The sequence below is a fragment of the Pristiophorus japonicus genome, chromosome 5, assembly GCF_044704955.1.
Source record: "Pristiophorus japonicus isolate sPriJap1 chromosome 5, sPriJap1.hap1, whole genome shotgun sequence".
Lineage (NCBI taxonomy): Eukaryota > Metazoa > Chordata > Chondrichthyes > Pristiophoridae > Pristiophorus > Pristiophorus japonicus.
The window spans coordinates 219992687-220016095 of record NC_091981.1 but is presented as its reverse complement, the minus strand read 5'-3'; positions in this window follow the sequence as shown (position 1 = coordinate 220016095).

Sequence of the window (23409 nt, the reverse complement as noted above, 5' to 3'; positions counted from 1 at the left end):
CATATGAGGAGAGACTGGATCGACTAGGCCTTTATTCACTGGAGTTTAGAAGGATGAGAGGGGATCTCAGAAACACATAAAATTCTAACGGGACTGGACAGGTTAGATGCAGGAAGAATGTTTCCGATGTTGGGGTAGTCCAGAATCAGAGGACACAGTCTAAGGATAAGGGGTAAGCCATTTAGGACTGAGATGAGGAGAAACTTCTTCACTCAGAGAGTTGTTAACCTGTGGAATTTCTTACTGCAGAGAGTTGTTGATGCCAGTTCATTGGATATATTCAAGAGGGAGTTAGATATGGCCCTTACGGCTAAAGGGATCAAGGGGTATGGAGAGAAAGCAGGAAAGGGGTACTGAGGTGAATGATCAGCCATGATCTTATTGAATGGTGATGCAGGCTCGAAGGGCCGAATGACCTACTCCTGCACATATTTTTTATGTTTCTATGATTCATCACTTGCAGCATGAAGCCAGAATGTATGATTGCCCTTTCTTTCTGAACACCAGCTGCTGATGAATTTGAAGAAGATATATGAACTCCAAACTTCCACAGGATTTCTGACATGTAATTTCAGCGGAGGCGAGGAGAAAACTGTCTTTGCAGAGTAGCCAGCCCTTCGGGGTCCATTGCAGAATACTGTTGTGGGGTGGGGTATGGGTACTTCTTGTGCTTGCCTGGTCAGCCCTTGACACAAGGGCAGGAATACATTGGCCAACAGAAAACTTGCTGGTCCTGCCCATTCTACAGGAGGAACAGCAATCAAGCTCAGAGTGATGGACTGCCATTAGGACAGCAACATCCATAGGAGGGATCAATTCTACCACAATAATTTGCACTTTGGCCAGCTCGAGCGACTGGCAGAGTGGCATGGTTTTATTCCGAAATTCCAGAAACCTTACAAGCTGAGCATCCAGAGAATACCGTAACTGGCCCATACATTTGGTGGGGGGGGGGGGAGGGGGAATTTGCTCTCCGCCCCGTTTTGTGCGGATAATTCAAATTATTTGAATATTACCGTCCAGGGGAGGCAGGAAGAGCTGGGAAATTGGGCTTTTTAAAATCAAAAAATGTCTCCCAGCACTTTCGAGCTCTGTTGTAGGCGATAGCGGGGCGGGACGGTCAGCGCGCAACATCCCTGCCCTTCACTTAAAGGGGAAAGATGCTGCGAAACCACCGTGGTGCCCACTGGGCTACCAGGGAGGGGTTCGGCCAGGCAGGTGGCCCGGCACCCAAGAGGGGCTGCCGGGCTGCCTGTTGGTGGCTCGGCCAAACCAGTGCCTCAGGGGTCAGCCGGCAATTAACACAAAATTGGGGTCACGGCGGTACGCCTTCCCCTTTAAGCACGGCCACAGCACCCAGCCACCGGCACCTTCTGCGGGGCGCAAAAGGGGTTGGCGCTCCGGGCAAGGCAAAAAAGACGGGGCATGGCGGAAACCGGATTCCGCCACCTGCGGCCCGGGGGCAATTGCGGATGGGTCACACCCAAAGCCTGCCCCCGGGTGGAAAGAGGCGGTAACGGGCCTTAAAAAAAAGGGGGGGCAATTTCGGCCCCTTGATGCCTTTGCGCGAGTGACCCCGTCGCTGGGAATTGGGACGGTGTCAATGCAGGGCAGTCTGGTTGTTGGATGTAAATCACCCTGCTGTACTCAGTGGTGCAGCGGCTTGTCAGGTATTTCTAGGGCACTTTCATTTCTGAGTATTTAGGTCAGGCCGGGAAGCTAAGTTCCATACTAATTCTATGGCACAGTGGCAGAACATTTGGGCTTGAGATTACTCAGTGACTTTAAAGAGCCATTACAATTGTGTCAATGGAGCTTTGGCCAAGTTTTGCAATATCCAAAAATAGCCTGTGTTCAAAGCTATCCTCAGATGGTGTATCTGCTGACATACAAACTCGTACAATGCTGGCATTTTAATATTTATATGTGTTTGAAGCAGCGCGGTGGTAGATTCTTGCTCTGAAATGTATCATGAACACTACTTCAGTCACAAATGGAATTAATCAGCTCCCAGTGGAGGGTCATTCTGGCAACTTAACCTTGCCTCTGCTGAGAGCATCTGCCTTTCATTCTGTTGACCTAGTGGTCTTAGGTGGAGATTGAATTGAATGACAGTGATTCACATTTCACTGCCGAGCAGGTGTATTCATCCAGACCTCTCTTTATTTGACGAGTTGACTGTTCAAATCTTAGAAATTTACAGCACGGAAGGAGGCCATTTGGCCACCGTGTCCGTGCCGGCCGACAAAGAGCTATCCAGTCTAATCCCACTTTCTAACTCTTGGTCCACAGCCCTGTAGGTTACGACACTTCAAGTGCTATCCAAGTACCTTTTAAATGTGGTGAGAGTTTCTGCCTCTACCACTTTTTCAGGCAGTGAGTTCCAGACCCCTCACCACCATCAAATCTCCTCTAAAACTCCTATCAATTACTTTAAATTTATGCCCCCTGGTTGAAACATAGAAACATAGAAAATAGGTGCAGGAGTAGGCCATTCAGCCCTACGAGCCTGCACCGCCATTCAATTAGTTCATGGCTGAACATGCAACTTCAGTACCCCATTCCTGCTTTCTCGCCATACCCCTTGATTCCCCTAGTAGTAAGGACTACATCTAACTCCTTTTTGAATATATTTAGTGAATTGGCCTCAACAACTTTCTGTGGTAGAGAATTCCACAGGTTCACCACTCTCTGGGTGAAGAAGTTTCTCCTCATCTCGGTCCTAAATGGCTTACCCCTTATCCTTAGACTGTGACCCCTGGTTCTGGACTTCCCCAACATTGGGAACATTCTTCCTGCATCTAACCTGTCTAAACCCGTCAGAATTTTAAACGTTTCTATGAGAGCCCCTCTCATTCTTCTGAACTCCAGTGAATACAAGCCCAGTTGATCCAGTCTTTCTTGATATGTCAGTCCCGGGAATCAGTCTGGTGAACCTTCGCTGCACTCCCTCAATAGCAAGAATGTCCTTCCTCCAGTTAGGAGACCAAAACTGTACACAATACTCCAGGTGTGGCCTCACCAAGGCCCTGTACAACTGTAGTAACACCTCTCTGCCCCTGTACTCAAATCCCCTCGCTATGAAGGCCAACATGCCATTTGCTTCCTCACCGCCTGCTGTACCTGCATACCAACCTTCAATGACTGATATAACATGACTCCCAGGTCTCGTTGCACCTCCCCTTTTCCTAATCTGTCACCATTCAGATAATAGTCTGTCTCTCTGTTTTTACCACCAAAGTGGATAACCTCACATTTATCCACATTATACTTCATCTGCCATGCATTTGCCCACTCACCTAACCTATCCAAGTCACTCTGCAGCCTCATAGCATCCTCCTCGCAGCTCACACAGCCACCCAACTTAGTGTCATCTGCAAATTTGGAGATACTACATGTAATCCCGTCATCTAAATCATTAATGTACAATGTAAGCAGCTGGGGTCCCAGCACAGAACCATGCAATACCCCACTAGTCACTGCCTGCCATTCTGACCCCTCTGCTAAAGGAAAAAGGTCCTACTTATCCACTCTATCGCGGCCCCTCATAATTTTATACACCTCAATTAGGTCTCCCCTCAGCCTCCTCTGTTCCAAAGAAAGCAACCCCAGCCTAGCCAATCTTTCCTCATGGCTAAAATTCTCCTGTCCATCCTCGTAAATCTCCCCTGTACCCTCTCTAATGCAATCACATCTTTCCTGTAATGTGGTGACCAGAACTGCACGCAGTACTCTAGCTGTGGCCTAACTAGTGTTTTATACAATTCAAGCATAACCTCCCTGCTCTTGTATTCCATGCCTCAACTAAAATGGCAATATTCCCTTTGCATTCTTAACCACCTTATCTACCATGTCCTGCGACCTTCAAGGATCTGTGTACATGCATGCCAAGGTCCCTCTGTTCCTCTACACTTCTCAGTGTCCTACCATTTATTGTGTATTCCCTTGCCTTGTTAGCCCTCCCCAATGCATTACCAAATGCACTGTTGTTCTTGTCAGGTGTAATTAATTGCTGAGTGGCAACAACAAGAATGGGAGCAAGCACGAGTTGTAACTATGGACTTTTCTCTGGCTGTGAAAACCCTCAACATTCCAGTAAGAACTTGCTGAGCATTGATGAGTCTGGTGGCCTTTTCTCACCTTTAGTTTTGTATGTACTCAATTTAAAGACATGGTAAATTTTCTGACATTCTTTACAATCAAGAGATTGGGATTTTGTGAAACTGGATTTAGTTAATAAAATATAACAGAGCTTGACTTGAAAAGATTTAGGGCGAGAAATTTGATCGCTCAGTGCCCATTTTTCAGGTGAAGATGATGCTCATTCTGCATTCATGATACACTTCATGCCATATTGGTTAGTACACCCTGTAATCATTACGTATGCCTGCCTAAAACAGGCTTTAGGCCCACTGGCTTTGCAGATCATAAGAACAGAAGAAAAAGGAACAGGAGTAGGCCATCTGGCCCCTTTCACGAAGGATAGGCAGAAAGGATAAGGAGGTGGGGTAGCATTGCTGGTTAAAAAGGAAATTAACGCAATAGTAAGGAAGGACATTAGCTTGGATGATGTGGAATCTGTATGGGTAGAGCTGCGGAATACCAAAGGGCAGAAAATGCGAGTGGGAGTTGTGTACAGACCACCAAACAGTAATAGTGAGGTTGGGGGTGGCATCAAACAAGAAACTAGGGATGCGTGCAATAAAGGTACAGCAGTTATCATGTGCGACTTTAATCTACATATAGATTGTGCTAACCAAGTTGGTAGCAATGCGGTGGAGGAGGATTTCCTGGAGTGTATTAAGGATGGCTTTCTAGACCAATATGTCGAGGAACCAACTAGAGAGCTGGCCATCCGAGACTGGGTGTTATGTAATAAGAGAGGACTAATTAGCAATCTTGTTGTGCGAGGCCTCCTGGGGAAGAGTGACCATAATATGGTAGAATTCTTTATTAAGATGGAGAGTAACAGTGTTAATTCAGAGACTAGGGTCCTGAACTTAAGGAAAGGTAACTTCGATGGTATGAGACATGAATTGGCTAGGATAGACTGGCAAATGATACTTAAAGGGTTACATAAGAACATAAGAATTAGGAACAGGAGGAGGCCATCTAGCCCCTCGAGCCTGCTCCGCCATTCAACAAGATCATGGCTGATCTGGCCGTGGACTCAGCTCCACTTACCCGCCCGCTCCCCATAACCCTTAATTCCTTTATTGGTTAAAAATCTATCGATCTGTAACTTGAATACATTCAATGAGCTAGCCTCAACTGCTTCCTTGGGCAGAGAATTCCACAGATTCACAACCCTCTGGGAGAAGAAATTCCTTCTCAATTCGGTTTTAAATTGGCTCCCCTGTATTTTGAGGCTGTGCACCCTAGTTCTAGTCTCCCCGACCAGTGGAAAACAACCTCTCTGCCTCTATCTTGTCTATCCCTTTCATTATTTTAAATGTTTCTACAAGATCACCCCTCATCCTTCTGAACTCCAATGAGTAAAGACCCAGTCTACTCAATCTATCATCATAAGGTAACCCCCTCATCTCCGGAATCAGCCCAGTGAATCGTCTCTGTACCCGCTCCAAAGCTAGTATATCCTTCCTTAAGTAAGGTGACCAAAACTGCACGCAGTACTCCAGGTGCAGCCTCACCAATACCCTATACAGTTGCAGAAGGACCTCCCTGCTTTTGTATTCCATCCCTCTCGCAATGAAGGCCAACATTCCATTCGCCTTCCTGATTACCTGCTGCACCTGCAAGCTAACTTTTTGGGATTCATGCACAAGAACACTCAGGTCCCTCTGCACCGCAGCATGTTGTAATTTCTCCCCATTCAAATAATATTTCCTTTCACTGTTTTTTTTCCCAAGGTGGATGACCTCACACTTTCTGACATTGTATTCCATCTGCCAAACCTTAGCCCATTCACTTAACCTATCTAAATCTCTTTGCAGCCTCTCTGTGTCCTCGACACAATCCGCTTTCCCACTAATCTTTGTGTCATCTGCAAATTTTGTTACACTACACTCTGTCCCCTCTTCCAGGTAATCTATGTATATTGTAAACAGTTGTGGTCTCAGCACTGATCCCTGTGGCACACCACTAATCACCGATTTCCAACCTGAAAAGGACCCATTTATCCCGACTCTCTGCTGTCTGTTAGCCAGCCAATTCTCTATCCATGCTAATACATTTCCTCTGACTCCGCATACCTTTATCTTCTGCAGTAACCTTTTGTGTGGCACCTTTTCGAATGCCTTTTGAAAATCTAAATACACCACATCCATCGGTATACCTCTATCCACCATGCTCGTTATATCCTCAAAGAATTCCAGTAAATTAGTTAAACATGATTTCCCCTTCATGAATCCATGCTGCGTCTGCTTGATTGCACTATTCCTATCTAGATGTCCCGCTATTTCTTCCTTAATGATAGTTTCAAGCATTTTCCCCACTACAGATGGTAAACTAACCGGCCGATAGTTACCTGCCTTTTGTCTGCCCCCTTTTTTAAACAGAGGCGTTACATTAGCTGCTTTCCAATCCGCTGGTACCTCCCCAGAGTCCAGAGAATTTTGGTAGATTATAACGAATGCATCTGCTATAACATCCGCCATCTCTTTTAATACCCTGGGATGCATTTCATCAGGACCAGGGGACTTGTCTACCTTGAGTCCCATTAGCCTGTCCACCACCCGAGTGATAGTGATTGTCTCAAGGTCCTCCCTTCCCACATTCCTGTGACCAGCAATTTTTGGCATGGTTTTGTGTCTTCCACTGTGAAGACCGAAGCAAAATAATTGTTTAAGGTCTCAGCCATTTCCACATTTCCCATTATTAAATCCCCCTGTTCATCTTCTAAGGGACCAACATTTACTTTAGTCACTCTTTTCCGTTTTATATATCTGTAAAAGCTTTTACTATCCGTTTTTATGTTTTGTGCAAGTTTACCTTCGTAATCTATCTTTCCTTTCTTTATTGCTTTCTTAGTCATTCTTTGCTGTCGTTTAAAATTTTCCCAATCTTCTAGTTTCCCACTAACCTTGGCCACCTTATACGCATTGGTTTTTAATTTGATACTCTCCTTAATTTCCCTGGTTATCCACGGCTGGTTATCCCTTCTCTTACCACCCTTCTTTTTCATTGGAATATATTTTTGTTGAGCACTATGAAAGAGCTCCTTAAAAGTCCTCCACTGTTCCTCAATTGTGCCACCGTTTAGTCTATGTTTCCAGTCTACTTTAGCCAACTCTGCCCTCATCCCACTGTAGTCCCCTTTGTTTAAGCATAGCACGCTCGTTTGAGACACTACTTCCTCACCCTCAATCTGTATTACAAATTCAACCATACTGTGATCACTCATTCCAAGAGGATCTTTTACTCGGAGATCATTTATTACTCCTGTCTCATTACACAGGACCAGATCTAAGATAGCTTGCTCCCTTCTGTAACATACTGTTCTAAGAAACAATCCCGTATGCATTCTATGAATTCCTCCTCCAGGCTACCCCGTGCGATTTGATTTGACCAATCGATATGTAGGTTAAAATCCCCCATGATTACTGCCATTCCTTTTTCACATGCCTCCATTATTCCCTTGGTTATTGTCCGCCCCATGTGAAGTTATTATTTGGGGGCCTATAAATACGCCCACCAGTGACTTTTTCCCCTTACTATCTCTAATCTCCACCCACAATGATTCAACATTTTGTTCATTCGAGCCAATATCGTCTCTCACAACTGCCCTGATATCATCCTTTATTAACAGAGCTTATATATATAAGTGATGGACTGTTAAATATATAAACACCTCCTTTCCCTTCTTGTCTATCTTTCCGAATCGTCAGATACCCCTGTATGTTTAATTCCCAGTCTTGGCCACCCTGCAACCACATTTCTGTAATGGCCAGCAAATCATATCCATTTGTAATGATTTGTGCCGTCAACTCATTTACTTTATTTCGAATGCTGCGTGCGTTTAGGTAGAGTGTTTTCATCCTAGTTTTTAAACCATGATTTTTAGTTTTGACTCCTCCTGCAGCCCCTTTATATTCAGTGCCCCTTTTTGTTTTTTGCCTTGGGTTTCTCTGCCCTCCACTTTTACTCATCTCCTTTCTGTCTTTTGCTTTTGTCTCCTTTTTGTTTCACTCTGTCTCCCTGCATTGGTTCCCAACCCCCTGCCATATTAGTTTAACTCCTCCCCAACAGCACTAGCAAACACTCCCCCTTGGACATTGGTTCCGGTCCTGCTTAGGTGCAGACTGTCCGGTTTGTACTGGTCCCACCTCCCCCAGAACCAGTTCCAATGCCCCAGGAATTCGAATCCCTCCCTGCTGCACTACTGCTCAAGCCACGTATTCATCTGAGCTATCCTGCAATTCCTACTCTGACTAGCACGTGGCACTCGTAGCAATCCTGAGATTACTACTTTTGAGGTCCTACATTTTAATTTAGCTCCGAGGTCCTTAAATTCGTCTCGTAGGACCTCATCCCTTTTTTTTTACTTATATCGTTGGTACCATTGTGCACCACAACAACTGGCTGTTCACCCTCCCTTTTCAGAATGTCCTGCACCCGCTCCGAGACATCCTTGACCCTTGCACCAGGGAGGCAACATACCATCCTGGAGTCTCGGTTGCAGCCGCAGAAACGCCTATCTATTCCCCTTACAATCGAATCCCCTATCACTATCGCTCTCCCACTCTTTTTCCTGCCCTCCTGTGCAGCAGAGCCAGCCACGGTGCCATGAACTTGGCTGCTGCTGCCCTCCCCTGATGACTCATCCCCCTCAACAGTACTCAAAACGGTGTATCTGTTTTGCAGGGGGATGACCACAGGGGACCCCTGCACTACCTTCCTTGCACTGCTCCTGCTGCTGGTCTTCCATTCCCTAGCTAGCTGTGGACCCTTCACCTGCGGTAAGACCAACTCGCTACACATGCTACTCACGTCATTCTCAGCATTGTGTATGCTCCAGAGTGAATCCACCCTCAGCTCCAATTATGCAACGCGGTCTGTCAGGAGCTGGAGGTGGATACACTTCCTGCACACGTAGTCGTCAGGGACACCGGAAGTGTCCCTGAGTTCCCACATGGTTGACAGTGGATAGGCAATGGCAGACATTTATAGATTACATGGATGAAATTCAACAATTGTACATCCCTGTCTGGAGTAAAAATAAAAAGGGGAAGGTGGTTCAACCGTGGCTAACAAGGGAAATTAGGGATAGTGTTAAATCCAAGGAAGAGACAGATAAATTGGCGAGAAAAAGCAGCAAACCTGAGGACTGGGAGAAATTTAGAATTCAGCAGAGGAGGATATAGGATCTAATTAGGAGGGGGAAAATAAAGTATGAGAGGAAGCATGCAGGGAACATAAAAACTGACTGCAAAAGCTTCGAGAGATATGTGAAGAGAAAAAGATTAGTGAAGACAAATGTAGGTCCTTTGCAGACAGATTCAGATGAATTTATAATGGGGAACAAAGAAATGGCAGACCAATTGAACAAATACTTTGGTTCTGTCTTCACGAAGGAAGACACAATTAACCTTCCAGAAATACTAGGGGTTCGAGGGTCTAGTGAAAAGAAGGAACTGAAAGAAATCCTTATTAGTCAGGAAATTGTTTTTGGGAAATTGGTAAGATTGAAGGCCGAAAAATCCCCACGGCCTGATAGTCTGCATCCCAGAGTACTTAAGGAACTGGCCCTAGAAATAGTGGATGCATTGGTGATAATTTTCCAACATTCTATTGACTCTGGATCAGTTCCTATGGACTGGAGGGTAACTAATGTAACACCACTTTTTTAAAAAGGAGGGAGAGAAAACGGGGAATAATAGACCGGTTAGCCTGACATCGGTGGTGGGGAAAATGTTGGAATCAATCATTAAGGATGAAATAGCAGCGCATTTGGAAAGCGGTGACGGGATCGGTCCATGTCAGCATGGATTTATAAAAGGGGAATCATGCTTGACAAATCTTCTAAAATTTTTTGAGGATGTAACTAGTAGAGTGGACAAGGGAGAACCAGTGGATGTGGTGTATTTGGACTTTCAAAAGGCTTTTGACAAGGTCCCACACAAGAGATTTGTGTGCAAAATTAAAGCACATGGTATTGGGGATAATGTATTGACATGGATAGAGAACTGGTTGGCAAACAGGAAGCAGAGAGTGGGAATAAACGGGTCATTTTCAGAATGGCAGGCAATGACCAGCGGGGTGCCTCAGGATTCAGTGCTGGGACCCCAGCTATTTACAATTTACATCAATGATTTAGATGAAGGAATTGAATGTAATATCTCCAAGTTTGCAGATGACACTCAGCTGGATGGTGGTGTGAGGTGTGAGGAGGATGCTAAGAGAATGCAGGGTGACTTGGACAGGTTAGGTGAGTGGGCAAATGCATGGCAGATGCAGTATAATGTGGATAAATGTAAGGTTATCCACTTTGGTGGCAAAAATAAGACGACAGAATATTATCTGAATGATGACAGATTAGGAAAAGAGGAGGTACAATGAGACCTGGGTGTCATGGTACATCAGTCATTGAAGTTTGGCATGCAAGAACAGCAGGCGGTGAAAGAGGTAAATGGCATTTTGGCCTTCATAGCTAGAGGATTTGAGTAACGGAGCAGGGAGGTCTTACTGCAGTTGTACAGAGCCTTGGTGAGGCCACACCTGGAATATTGTGTTCAGTTTTGGTTCCCTAATCTGAGGAAGGACGTTCTTGCTATTGAGGGAGTACAGCGAAGGTTCACCAGATTGATTCCTGGGATGGCAGGACTGACATATGAGGAGAGACTGGATCAACTGGGCTTGTATTCACTGGAGTTTAGAAGAATGAGGGGGGATCTCATAGAAATATAAAATTCTGATGGGATTGGACAGGTTAGAGGCAGGAAGAATGTTCCCGTTGCTGGGGAGTTCCAGAACCAGGGGTCACAGTCTAAGAATAAGGGGTAAGCCATTTAGGACCGAGGTGAGGAGAAACTTCTTCACTCAGAGAGTGGTTAACCTGTGGAATTCTCTACCGCAGAAAGTTGTTGAGGCCAGTTCGTTCGATATATTCAAAAGGGAGTTAGATATGGCCCTTACGGCCAAAGGGATCAAGGGGTATGGAGAGAAAGCAGGAAAGGGGTACTGAGGTTGAATGATCAGCCATGATCTTATTGAATGGCGATGCAAGCTCGAAGGGCCGAATGGCCTGCTCCTGCACCTAATTTCTATGTTTCTATGTATGGATAGAACATTTAGCAAATCTCAGGGTTCAAGTGATGGTGATAAAACATTTGTGGTTTATGCTGAACTCTGAACCTCCTTGATCAATTACTGTCAGGTAATCACTCCCGGGAAGTTATTATTCTATTTTTAATCAAACTGCTCTTTGGTGTCTTCGAAATGAACAGTAAAAACCCACCCCTTCTTTCTGACAAAAGTGAAATGATGGTTACCGTTTCTTCACATAACATTTTCTGTTCTTCCTACTCGGATGTGATAAAGCAGTCTTTATACAAGCTTCCGAAAAACAACTAAATGCTGATTATTCCTGATTCTGGGCACTTATCATGAAATTTTTGCAGACATTTTTCACTGCGAGAATGGATCATGGCATCAATAAATGTCCAATCCCTGTTGAGCTAATGTCTTTTGATGACTCCCAGCAGCTCTGCAACAATTTATCTTCCATAAACTCTTGTCAGCGTACAATAGCAAACTAAACCCATGGGTGATCAATCAGCAAAGATTTAACGTGTGCACGAGGAAAAATACAGCAATCGTCATATAACCAATTACCTTATCTGTGTACAATTTAGGTTTTCAATAATTGATGATTTTGTTTGTATTAAATGCACCATGGTTACCAATAACAAAGAATGGTTTATTTCCATATTTTTTAAAGATTTGGTCATTGTGGACTGGCTGTGCCTTCAAGTGGTTTGGAGATTGCAAAGCGATGGGATCAAAAACACAGCTGATTTCTTTTTGTACACAAAGGATTTGCTGTTAAAGAAACGCTGTCTTCCGGAAAACGTCTGTCACAAACTTTTGATTAGAGAAGCAGACAAGCAAGATGAACAGTGTATTGCTTTCATTATGATGATGTCTTAAGTAAGTCAAGTGACGATGCATTTCTATTTATTTCAATATATGTTTGCAAACAAATGAAAAACAAAAGATTTCCCGGAAGGGTGCTGAGCACCTCGAGTCTCATCGCCGAGAGCATGCAGAAATCAAGCGCAGGCAGCGGAAGGAGCGTGCGGCAAACCTATCCCACTCACCCTTTCCTTCAACGACTGTCTGCCCCACCTGTGACAGTGTCTGTAATTCCCACATTGGACTGTACAGCCACCTGAGAACTCACTTTTAGAGTGGAAGCAAGTCTTCCTCGATTCCAAGAGACTGCCTATGATGACGATGGGGTAGAAACTACCTGGTGATAATGGCAGCCACTCCTCCCTCTGCTCTTTTAACTGAGGCATTATCCATTTATTTTAAAACGGTGAACACCTCAGTTAAAGTAGGTTAATTCCGCTGGTGGTCACTTTACATGCTGGCAGCAGCTGTCCATGTACCACCCATTGCACTTGATTCACAATGACATTCATGCAATGGAGTTTGTGATGTGATTACAAGGAGGTTTAACAAGAAGCAGAGGATGTACATATAAATACATAGACGTTACAACACCTAATTGGGCCATTTTTCCCAACCAGTCCATTTTGGTATTTTTCCCTCCCCATTCCATTTTACCCTCCACGTGAGCTTAGTCCTAATCATATTTACCCATCCTGTTCCCATATCCCTTCATCCATCTATCCAATCTCATCTTGAATGTTGGCATAGTTTCTGCTTCAACCACAAATCTTGGAAGTGAATTCCACATCCTCTCAACTCTGTGTAAACAAGTTTCTCCTGCATTCTGTACTAAATCTGTAACATTTAATGTTGTGTATAAGCCCCCTTGTTCTTGACATCTCAATTACTGGAAAAAAATCTGCCTCCACCTATCCTTTCCTATCCTTTCATAATTTTAAACACTTTGATTATATTGCTCGTAATCTGCATTGTTCTAATGAAAAAAAAGCTATTTTTAAGTCTATGTTACTAGTATTTCCTCATTCCAGCCAGAAACCTAATGAATCTTCATTGTACCTTCTCTAAAGCAGAAATTTCCTTCCTCTAGTGTGGTGTCCAATAATGCACTCAGAACTCTAATTGAGGTCTATTAAAGTTTTATATAAGCTCATCATTATCTCTTGGCTTTTATACTCTATGAGGCCGAAATTCAGGGTCTCAAAGAGACCCATTAATGCCCGTTTGCGGCAGCCATTCCTAAAAATCAAATGGCCGCCGCTTTGGGGTCAACTCGACCTAAATTCAGGTCGGTGATTTTTCGGCCTGGCTCCCATCCCGCCCGTGTGGTTGCACCGCCAATTTAAAACGATAAAAATACTTATCTTTCCATATTCAACAGAATAGATCGATCCCCCGCCGTGCGGTGCCCCCCACCGTTTTTTCTGCCGGTGCACCATCTCTGCACTGAGTGCAGCCCGGCAACGCAGTCACCCTTAAAGGGGAGGGCCCACTGCCGTGGCCGCAATGGAAACAATTTTGCTGGCCGCAAAATACTGCCCCCGGGTTCGGCCGGACTGCCAAGTGGCAGCCTGGCACCCCCTCTTGGGTACCAGGCCACTGGCCTGGCCGAAACCCTCCTTGGTGGCCCAGTGGCCAAAGATAAAGAATGATCGAATCTCTCCCCTTTAACAGAGGGGAGAGATTGTGGTGACGCACATACGCTGTGATGTCACCACGACTCCACCGCTGATTGACAGCAGCGGAGGCCTGGAGCGACCCATTTTCAGCCAGTCAGCCTGGCTTTGAGTCTAAGGCCCGTCCCATTATGATCCATTTCCTGTAGGACTTTGAAAAAATGTCAAAATCCTGAAAATGGATCTACTTACCTTAACAGGAATTCCAGTGGTGAGTACTTGAGTACCACCCTAAAAATCATAGATGCGCCAGCTTTGGGGTCAACCCGACTTAAAAGCACCTGAATTTCGACCCCTATACCTAGAGATAAAACCTAGCATTCTATTGTAATGGAAACAGAAAATGCTGGAAATACTCAGCAGGTCAGGCAGCATCTGTGGAGAGAGAAACAGGGTTAACGTTTCAGATCGATGATTTTTCATCGGAACTCAAAAGTTAGACATCTAACAGGTTTTAAGGCAGGGAAAGGGGAAATAAGAACAAAAGGGAAGAGTGGAAGGCAGATGAGATTAAATGACAAAAGGGAATATGGTGCAAGGCAAAAGGGAATGGTATTAGGACAAGTAAAAAAACAAAAGATAGGTCTAGAGGAGGTGCAAATGGCAATAGCAGAATCATTACCAACAGCTGCTGTTCAAACAATTGGGAGCGGTAGTTATGATCTGAAATTGTGGAACTCAATGTTGAGTCCGGAAAGCTGTAAAGTGCCTAATGGAAAGACGAGGAACTGTTCGTCGAGCTTCATTAGAACAGTTTAGGAGAGGTCAGAGTGGAAGTGGTACATAGAATTAAAATGACAGGTGGCCAGAATCTCAGGGTCGCGCTTAAGGATTGAATGGAGGTGTTCCACAAAGTGGTCACCCAATATGCATCTGCTCTCCCCAATGTAGAGGAGATCACATCATGAGCAGTGAATACAGTACAGGTGCAGCTTCTCGAATCCGGAGCCCTTGGGACTGAGGCCGTTCCGGATTTTGCGTTTCGCCGGATTTTGAAACGTCTTTCTGATGTCACGAATCCGAAAACACCCAAGCCCAGGTTCGGGTATTTCCGGATTTCGGAACGCCAGAAAGCGGGGGGAGGGGTGCGGGGAATGCTTGTCGAAAAACTGTTCGGCTCGCCAGGTGGGGCCCTGCCACCGTGGAAGTGTTCAGGCGGGGCCTTGTCGCATGGAGTTGTTCGGACGGGGCCACATCGCTGTGGAAGTGTTCGGGCGGGGCCTTGCCGCCGTGGAGTTGTTCGCGCGGGCCTCACTGAAGAGAAGTTCGCGCGGGGCACCGCCGCCGAGATGTTCGCACGGGCCCTGCCGAAGAGGAGCTGTTCAGGTGGGGCCCCGTCGAGGTGAGGCCCGAAGTCAGGCGGCAGCGGCGAGGGGCGGTGAGGCAAGGCCCGAGGTCGGGCAGCGGTTGTGAGGCGAGGCCTGAGGTCGGGCGGTGCGGCAGCCCCTCAAGGTCGGCAGGGTCCGAATTCCGGAACATTTTACAGATTCCGGACAACCCTGCCACCAATCGGTCCGGAGTCCGGAACTCCGGATTTTGGACGCTGCACCTGTATACTAAATTGAAAGAAGTATCATCATCATCATAGGCAGTCCCTCGGAATCGAGGAAGACTTGCTTCCGCTCCTGAAGTGAGTTCTTTGGTGGCTGAACACTCCAATACGAGAGCCACAGACCCTGTCACAGATGGGACAGGCATTCGTCGGGGGAAGGGAGGTTGGGACTGATTTGCCACATGCTCCTTCCACTGCCTGTGCCTGACCTCTTCACGCTCGTGGCGTTAATTCGAAGAACTCAACGCCCTCCCGGATGCACTTTCTCCACTTAGGGCAGTCTTCGGCCAAGGACTCCCAGGTCGGGATGTCGCACTTTATCAGGGAGGCTTTGAGGGTGTCCTTGTAACATTTCCACTGCCCACCTTTGGCTCGTTTGCCGTGAAGGAGCGCCGCATAAAGTTCTTGCTTTGGGAGTCTCGTGTCTGACATGCGAACTATGTGGCCTGCCCAGCGAAGCTGATTGAGTGTGGTCAGTGCTTCAATTCTGGGAATGTTAGCCTGGGCGAGGACACTGATGTTGGTGCCCCTGTCCTCCCAGGGGATTTGCAGGATCTTGGAGACATCATTGGTGATATATCTCCAGCGACTTGAGGTGTCTTCTGTACATGTTCCATGCCTCTGATCCATACAGGAGAGCGGGTATTACTACAGCCCTGTAGACCATGAGCTGAAAGAAGTATAAGTTTCACCTAGTAGGAGTGTTTTGGGCCCTGGACAGTGGGAAGGGGGGAGGTAAAAGGGCAGGTGTTGCATCTCCTGTGCTTGCATGGGAAGGGGAGTGGGTGTTTGCAGTGATTGAGGAATGGACCAGGGTGTTGCGGAGGGAACCATCCCTTCAGAATGCTAAAAGGAGAGAGCAAAATGTGTTTTGTGGTGGCATCACACTGGAAGTGGCGGAAATGGCAGAGAATGATCTGTTTAATGTGGAGGCTGGTGTGGTGGAGAATGAGAACAAGGGGAGGCCTATCGTAGTTCTGGGAGGGAGGGGAAGGAGTGAGAGCAGAGGTGCAGGAAATGAGAAAGTCACAGTTGAGGGCCCTGCCAACCATGGTGGAAGGGAGTCCTTGGTTGAGGAAAAAGGATGACATATGGGAAGCACTGGTATGGAAGGTGGCATCGTCAGAACAGATGTGACAGAAATGGAGAAACTGGGAGAGTGGAATAGGAATTGTTCAACATCGAGTTCAACAGTTTCAGACCATAACCACTGCTCCCATTGTTTCAGACAGCAGCTGTTGGTAATGATTCTGCTATTGCCATTTACACCTCCTCTAGACTCATCATTTGTTTCTTTACTTGTCCCCTTAATCCCTGTCACAGACTTTCCCTTGTGCTCATTCCTCCCCTTGCTCCATTCCCCACCTCTCTACTTGCTTAAAACTTATTACATCTCTAACTTTTTCCGATTTTGAAAGGTAATCGACCTGAAACGTTAACTCGGTTTCTCTCTCTCCACAGATGCTGCTTGACCTGTTGAGTATTTCCAGCATTTTCTGTTTTCATTTCAGATTTCCAGCATCGGCAGTATTTTGCTTTTGTACTAGAATTCTATTAGTTTTATTTCACTGCCTTATCAACCTGATGTGCTGCCTTTAATGTCCTGTGATCCTGTAGCCCCAGACTACAATCGATTCACAGTTAAATTACTGCTGTTATTTCTTTTACCAGTTGCATCACCTTACACTGACATATAAGAATGTCATATAAACTTGCTAAATGTTTGCCCACTGCTATTGGTAAAAGCAATTTCTACCCTTGTATCTCTTTAAGTAATCTGAAATAAATTGTGCAGAGTGCTTGGCTACACCTGTGAAACTATTCTATTTATTATTTCAGACAACATCAAAGATTGCTTATCATCCAAGCCAGCTTTCAGCTGTGTGTAACTAATTGTGTCAGCTGGGTTTCTGTAAGCTGAGAGCAGTATCAGGTTTCACTATCACCGCAAGTTTAGTTTTATTCCTTGGACTTTTGTAAATACAAACTTGCAGATTTTTTTCTGCAGTATTTAAATTCAGTTTTTACTGCCTCTATATTCATACATTTTTACATAAGAAAAGGGATTTTCAGAAGTAGGAAACAACTATTATGCCAATTAAGCCCATTCCTTTTTGTTAGATTGTAATCTCCATGTACTGGTTCTCTCGAAACACATCTAATTGAGCTTTACATCCATTTATCCTACTTGTTTTAATAGCTTTTCCTGACACCTAATACCAAGCTGTATAATCCTTTTAGTAAAGAAAGGTTTCCCCTAACTTTCCTTCATAGTTAAACCCTTCACACTAGTGAAGAGCTCAAATGGGACCGTAGTACGTAGCTCCAGTTGAACAGGTGGCAGCTGCATTGGTGTGATGGGCTGAATGACTTCCTTGAGTGCTGTAATTTTTATGATTCTGAACAATTTGCCTGAATCAATTGCGTCAACCCCCTTTATAATCTTGAAAGCTTTAGTTTGAATACTTCAAAATCTAATATTTTATGAGGAGGCCAAGCAAAACTTCCTTAATCTTTCCTCATAACTCACAATCTAAACATACATTCATTACAATTGTCGGACATGCTGGCAACTGACAGAAATTTCAGACCAATCACTGGATATAATGTGTAATGGCACAGCTCTAAAGAAAAGCAGTTGAATGGATCAGCCCTGAACCCCCAAATAACCATGGCCAGGTGGGTGATAGTGTTTCACAGTCAGGTAGGCACCGCATGTAATGGTTCAAAAGCAAAATACTGCGTTTGCTGGAAATCTGAAAAAAACGCAGAAAGTGCTGGAAATACTCAGCAGACCAGGCAGCATCTGTGGAGTGGGAAACAGAGTTAACGGTCTATATTTTGCTGGCGCTCAGAGGGCAGTTTTGGAGGCAGTACCGCTGTCGAAATCCCGCTCTGAACCTGTTCCCAAGTGCCGGCTCTGCCTGTCCATTGCAGACCTGCCACAAAGTAGCAGGTCAGGCAATTGAAATAATTAAGAAGCTGGCTAAAGGTATTTCAGCAGCATTTTACCAGCTATTAAACATTTTTCCAGCTTTTTGATGAGTTTCACGGCATTCGGGGTAAGTAGGTTGGGTTTTCAATGACCATTCCATTGAATAAGTGACAGCTGCAAAAGTGGTATAAAAGCTACCATTTCATAGCTGTTCACTTTCCAATGTTAGAAGCTGGAACCTTCAGGATTTGGAATTCACTTTTCAGCTTTAGGAAGGTTGAAAGTGTTGAGTATATTCTCCATCCAGTGTCACCTCCTTGGAGTAACCTCTCTCACCATTGACAGATCGCTTCGGTCATTTCAACTTCAGTGGCCATCTATTCCAGCAGCGTCGGTGCCCTTGAAAAAACTCTCACTTTGGTCCTCAGAATCCTACCACGATCAGCCCCAATACCAACACCACCAGGCACACCAACAACACCAACCGTTTCCACAATCACCTGATGCTGCACAGGACACAGAGCATCAGCACATGACCACATTGCTGCCTGGGAGGCCAGGGATGGCCTCACCATGGCCAGCTTTACTACAATTGACCTTGTACACCCTGGCTGCCACATGATGCACCAGGTTGGCACCACCCCACACCAGCACTGTAAAGCATCTCTGCAATGTCGTTTCACACTTATCAACATTGCAGGGGGTACCGTTATGATTTACCATTTACTACAACCCACAAAGCCACTTCCAAAGATGCACACAAATCTGTCCAAGAAGGCAAAGGGAGTGAAATTCGTTATTGCCCCATTTGGGGGCGGTAACATCCGGGAGGCGGGAACCTTTGTGGCAGGCATGGAGGTCCCGCCACGCTCGATAAATTCGGGTTACCAACCCAAGAAGGAAGCGCACTCCACTTCCTTCCTGGGTGCTAACGGAGCGCCTGCCTCAGCAGCGCTACGCACTGGGCCGCATAGTGTTGCCGCTTACAAGGGGCTCTTACCTCAATTAAAGGGAAGGGCCTAAGCTGCATATTCTGCCAAAGAAGAAATCACATACTTGGACAACCGTGGAGCGGGGATGCCTAGCAATCAGCCTGGCACACATGCAGAGAGCCAGCATGACAGATCGCAGCACCGACCCCGCGAACAAACTGCCACTGGAGCGGCAATGAAACATGCCATTTTTTTTCCCGTACAGCAGCCGGCCATCTCCCCTTTAATTTTCACCCGGTAGCGGTCAGCCGCCCGGGACACGCCCCCTGAAGCAGTCGCGGTTATCACCCCGCATTGCTTCAGGGGACGAAACCCAATTTACACACTGGGGCACTGTGCATGGTGGGGTGCAACGCCCTAATGCCTTGGCTAACTTCCCGCTGAATTTAGTGGGAGTCGTTAGCGGCACTGTGCCTAGTCGCAAACACTTTTGTACCCCATTATAGCCCCCTGGGGTGCTAACGGGAGGTGTAAATACAGCCAATTTTCCCCCCAAAGTGTTCAAAATAAAGATTTCAATGGTTGACACCACATTGGCAGAAACTCCACATGAACATTGACTAAAAGATCCAAATGCCTAGCCTTGTGTGTTGTTAGTTGATATGATTGGAGAAGGATGAGGGTGAGTGTGAGGGGTGGCGAGTGAGGTGGGGATTTGATGATGTAGTTAGAGAGAGAGGGATGGGTGGAGGTGCAAGGTAAGTTGGTGTGAGTAAGAAGGTGCAGGAGTAGGGTAGGGAAGGCAGAGTGATGGCGATATGATGAGTGGCACAGCAGAGTGAGGTTGAGTGTGGCTTTGCAGTAACATTTCGTGATCTACTGAGATCATTGAAAGGTTTGCACCACTGCAGCCAGGTCCTCCTGACGACATCCCTGCTTGTGCCCTCCTGTACAATGTGCAACCAGGCTGCGTCGGTCTCCTGGGGAGGTCTCTTTCTCCCATTTGAAGGGAAGAGAACCTCCCTGCAAGCTGTGATTCCCTCTATAAGCATATGGAGGGAGTCATGAGAGAGCCTGGGTGCAGCCGTGCACCTTTGTGCAGTGCTTGTCAGTGTTTGAAGCACCTCACTGACAGCACCAACTGTCAAAATGAATGTGGACATGGTCCCTTAAAGGAAACCGGCTGTTGACGTCTTCAAACCATCTTCCTTCTAATTGGCCGGAAACCTCGCAGGGTGGGCTTAACAAGCCCAAATGAAGGTAAAATCACTTCAACAGAGCAGGCTGCAACCGGCAGCGGGGTTCCAATCCACATCCAAAGTCGCCCGCCTCGCTCCCGACCCGGTGGGAAAAATCCCAGCCAACATTTTAGTTCAGTTCTGACGAAAGGTCACTGACCTGAAACATTAACTCTGTTTCTCTCGCCACAGGTGCTGCCTGACCTACTGAATATTCCCAGCATTTTCGGTTTTTATACCACCCATGGTGGTGCTTGGGCTGCCTGGCCCATACAAATTAGTCGCCCTCTCACTGACCACACTAGCTCACTGGGGCACCACCAGGCCTGATCCCAGCCTGAAGAATTGTGGGGCTAACATAGCTCAGTATTTTCCTTTTCAAAAGGAAATTCAATTTATATTTGAATCATAGAAGTTTCCTATTCAAGTTGCAAACCATAATGAAAATCTGCAGACTGTGCAAGATATAATAAGGTCATCTATCACGAACTGTAACACATTAATGCTGTAGCAATTCAGTCCCCATTGAAAGTGAATTCATAAAATACAACAGGACACATGTAATTAGCAGAAAGTAGGAATCATTTTGTGGTTTTATCGGTTCAGTGACCCATACAAATAAAGACAGGAAAACTATAAGATCATTGCTGAAATAAAACTAGATGGTGTCATATTCTGGGTCACTGCATTTCATCCTGGGGACTAGTTGAGCGATAGTTACAGGTTCACTGCGAGAATGAGCTTTTTGACTACTGACTACAAGAGCTGCATACAAAATGGTCTTGACTTTTAAAATGCCATGTTCAGAGTCAACCAAAATGTAACAGTGTGTGAATATAATATTGTCCAGCTCTTACTCAGTGGCCACCTCAGCTGTGCTTTAATTACCAAATACAAAAAACACAGCCTTCAATAACAAAGACGGGGTGTGATTTTCAGTTTGAGTGCATTTCATGGGGGCAGTGAATTGGGGTGCTCTGGCTGTCTGTCTGAAGTCACTGGTGAGAGACCTGGGATCAATAGGATGGTCGGTCCTTGTTGATTGCTATTGGCGTGCTGCCCACACATGTATCCAGCTCCGATAGGCAGCTCGACAATTTTGGGGTGGGATTTGGACCCCTCGCCTATTTAAAGAGAGCTTGCGACTCTTAAAGTGAGGAGTCATATTTATCCCTGACAACTCTTGGGGCAGTTCAGCAGCTGTGTCACAATCAGGAACCGCGAGGTTCAGTGACATGGCAGTGGAGGTTCTGGCAGAGCAAGTGAGGGTCTGCAAACAGGTTCTCTTCCCCTGCCATGGCACGAAGGTGTCTAGGCAAACTGAGCCCTGGCAGGAGGTGGCAGAAAATGTGAATGTCTGCAGCATTATATAGGACATGGGTCCAGTGCTGGAAGAAAGTCAACGATTTTATTCGGCTAGCAAGGGCGAGAATGATGTCTTGTCTCTCTTTCGCAGCATCAAACACATCCCTCCCAGCTCCACGTGCTTCTCTTTCAATCACATGGGGACACGTCACCAGTACCCCCCCATTTCCAATCACACATTCACCTGTTGCTGCTGCTCTCACAACAGGCACAAGCAGCATTCTGCTTTTCCCGGGTAGCAACTGCAAAGCATTTCACTGCTCTGTTGACTGCTCTGCCATTTCACACTGGAGCCACTTTCTTGCTCACGGCCACCTCCCCATCCTGCTCGAAACTGGCTGCGTCTCTCTCTCAGCAGTCATACTACAGGAAGCTACCCCGGACATCCACACAACCCTTTGTAACAGCCTCACACTAACTCATTCCCTCTCTTTCTGCAGGACAGACTGGCACACAACAGCCACGAGATTATCATGACTTTGCAGATCCCCGGGCAACAGGAGGAGCACCGGGGATGGTGAGGTTGGAGGCCAGGCTCAGCAGGATGTCCGCCTATTTTTCTTGCCACAAGCAACCACACAGATAGACAGCATGGCCAATTGGTGTTGCATAGCACTGCCACTCATCGGCAACTGCCTAAACTTTCCCAGTTATGCTGAACTTTGTCCCTTTTTTCTCGACTCATCCAATAACTCGGGGCGCCATTCTGGGCAGAAAATTCCTCGATCCAATCATCCTCTGTGTAAAGGTTTTTTTTCTAACCTTCCCTTTAATTCTATTTGTGATTTGTTTAAATTTGTGCCCTTTTGTACCGTAACTATGTGTCAACTGAATTTTGCTAATTTAATTATACTCTTAAACTGCACTTCATCATATTACAAGAACGGGGTGGCATCATTGTACAGATTCCTCGGCCAATTTGTGTGTCCAGTACCCTTGTTAATTAAGTCTTCTTTAGTAGTGGGCTTTAAGCTGTTAATAGTACACTGAAACATTTAATTATGGTATTCCCAACAGTACTGCGTCATCCTGCTCAGCCACAAAGACCCTGATATTAACTGGGAGACACGCTGGGAGCAGGGATGGTCTGATATCGTGTGGGGAACTCGTAAGTATGTTCAGCATGTCTGTCAGTGGCTTTTTAACTCAGTCATCTCATTATAATTTTACTTCTGGGTTTGGCATCCAATGAGCAGATGCAATAAGGACACACATGACGCAATCTCAACTCCAGTATTTAAAGGGCCAATCCAAAGATACAATTTGGAGGACTTGGAGTTGAGAAGAAGAGAGGAGAAACTTCAACAATAGATTTGAGAAGTTCAAAGGCTGCGTCCCGGTTCACTGATGCCTCCCTTAATCTGCTGCGAGGAGCTGGAGGGATATATTATTCCCTAGCAATGGGAGAAATAAACCTGCAGCAGTGACCAACAAGGCATGATTGGAGGTTGCCGAGGAGATCAGCAGCAGGACCATAGAGCCACGGAAGCGATTTAATGACCTAACCAGATAAGGAAAGGTGAGTACAGTTGGACGTTCATGTACAACCTGCTGTGTGCATCACCCCACTCCCTCACTTTGCCTTCTCAAGCTACTCCAACACCTCACTCCTCACACT